The sequence below is a fragment of the Carlito syrichta genome, unplaced genomic scaffold (assembly GCF_000164805.1).
Source record: "Carlito syrichta isolate Samal-C Ts95f unplaced genomic scaffold, Tarsius_syrichta-2.0.1 Scaffold303661, whole genome shotgun sequence".
Classification (NCBI taxonomy): Eukaryota; Metazoa; Chordata; class Mammalia; order Primates; family Tarsiidae; genus Carlito; species Carlito syrichta.
This window is the reverse complement of record NW_007247757.1, coordinates 213,529-216,132: the sequence shown is the minus strand read 5'-3', so window position 1 is coordinate 216,132 and position 2,604 is coordinate 213,529.

Genomic DNA, 2,604 nt, shown 5'->3' with positions numbered 1-2,604 from the left:
CCAACTAAAATAAAATAATAAAATAAAATAAAATAAAACAAAATCATAAATTTGTGGAAGATTTATATTATTTCTTCTTTAAATATTCATAAATCTATTTGGGCTTGGAATTTTCTTTATGAAAATATTTTGAATTGTAGATGCAATAGCTTTACTAAATATGGCTATTCTAATTTTCTACTTCTTTTGGTGTCAGTTTTAGTAATTTGCAATTTTTTGTCTACTTCATCTCAATTGTTGAATGTATTGGCATAAGTTGTTCATGACATTCCTCTATTATTATTTGTTATCCAAATGCTCTTTAATTATTTATCCCTTAGTATCAATAATATTTGTAATGTGATTTTGCTCTAAGTTTCTTGATCATTCAATCAAGTTACTGTTAGGCTTATTAATTTTATTCATCCTTTCAAAGAGTCAGTTTTTGCTTTTACTGAGTTTCTCCATTGATTTTTTTATTTCATTGATGTTTATTCCTTTTTTCAACTTTATTGGAGTATAAAAAATTTGTATATATTTGAAGTATACAATGTTATATTTTGATATATATATGCATTATGAAATGATTACCACAATCAAGCTAATTAACATATCCATCACTTCACATACTTACCTTTTGTGTGTGTGCATATGTGGGTACAGTAAGAAAATTTAAGATTTATCTGCTGTACAAATTTCAAGGACAGTATAAATACAATATTATTACCTATTGTCACCATGGTATGCAATCCGCAGATCATATATATACTGCATAACTGACACTTTGTACCCTTTGACTAACATAATATTTACTCTTGTCTTTATTTACCTTCTTATATTTTTTGTTTAATTTAAATTTCTTAGGAAGAAAATTTTTATCATTGATTTTAACATTTCTTCCATTTTATTATAAGCATTTAGAGTTAATAAATCTCCACCCTCAAAATTGTGTTAGCTATAACTCCACATTTTTGATATGTTGAGTTTTAATTTTCATTCAATTTTAAAGAAGTTTCTAATTTCTTTGTGCTTGTCTTTTTGACTCAAATTATTTAGAAATGAGTTTCTTATTTTCAAATATTTGTAGATTTTCCAGATATTTTCTCATATTAATTATTCTATTCATTCAATTGTGGTTATATAGCATACTCTGAATTATTTTAATCACTTTTAATTTATAAATCCATTTTATGTCTCTGTGAGTTTGAAAATAATGTGCATTTTGCAATTGTCAGGTATAGAATTCTACAAATATCAATTAGGGTAAGTGAGTTTCTAGTGCAGATCAAGTCGTCTATACCCTTACGTCATCATTTATTGAGGAAAAATAATATTAAAATTTGGAACTACAATTATAGAATTATCTGTATCTCCTTTCATTTGCATCAGTTTTATTTCATGTATTTTGAAACACTGTATTCATATCCATTTTTCATTGCTTTGTTTTAATAAATTAACCAATTTATTATTTAAAGAACATTGCTCTTAATCTCTGATAATAATTCTTTTCCTGAGGAATATTTTGTGTGATATTTATACAGTCTCAACTTTCTTATTTTTAGTATTCACATAGTATAATTTTGTCTCACTGTTTTAATTTTAACATAGCTGTGTCTTTACATGCACTTCTTATAAACAGCATATAGCTGGGTTTTACTTTTTTATACAATCTGAAAATCTCTGTTAATTATTCATTTATATTTAAAATTGTTATTTATATGATTGCTTTTCTACTTAATATGCTGGGTGTGGGTTTTTTGTCTTGATTTTTCTTATTCATTATTTTACTCATTTTCTGTTTTTTCTTTTTATTAATTAAGCAATGCTTTAGCCACCTGCCTTGTCTATAAATGTTTTGGTTAACTGTAACTTTTGGGTGTTTTTTTTTTTTAGTGATTTGTTTAAAGTCTAAAATAAGTGTATATCTTTTATGTACCATCAAATAGCATCATGCCACTTCAATAGCAGAAACTTTGCACAGTATATATCCATTATCTGCCCTCCCATTCTTTCTGTTATTTTTATTAAGTTTTATTTCTGCACGTATTATAAATAGATATAAATACATTTTTAGTATTTCTCTTTAATAGTCAAATGCCAGTCAGACACATTTTTTAGAAAAAGGGATTTTTATTTAATTAACCCACCCACTTAACAGTTCCATTGCTATTCTTTATATAGATCTTGATTTCCATCTGGTATAATGGATTTTCAACCTTCAGAACTTCCTCTAATATTTCACGTAGTGGAGATCAGCTGATAACACATTCTTTTAACGTCTGTTTTTCTGAAAATGTCTTTTGTAAGTTTCTGTTATCTTCATGATTAAAGAGTTTTTTTCTTTCTATATAAAATTCTATTTTTTTTTCTTTTAGTACTTAAAAGCTGTCATTTTACTGTCTTCTGACTTTTTTTTTTTAATAAGGACATAGGAGCATTATTACTATTCCCCTGAATATAGTCTGTTATTTTTGTCTGACTGATTTTAATATTATCTTTATCCATTTTTTAGCAGTTTGATCATGATGTGCTTTGATGAGGTTTTGTTTGAGTTCATCCTGCTGATTGTTTTTTGAAATTCTTAAATAGGTGCTCAATATTTTTTAGCAATTTTAGGTGCTTCCA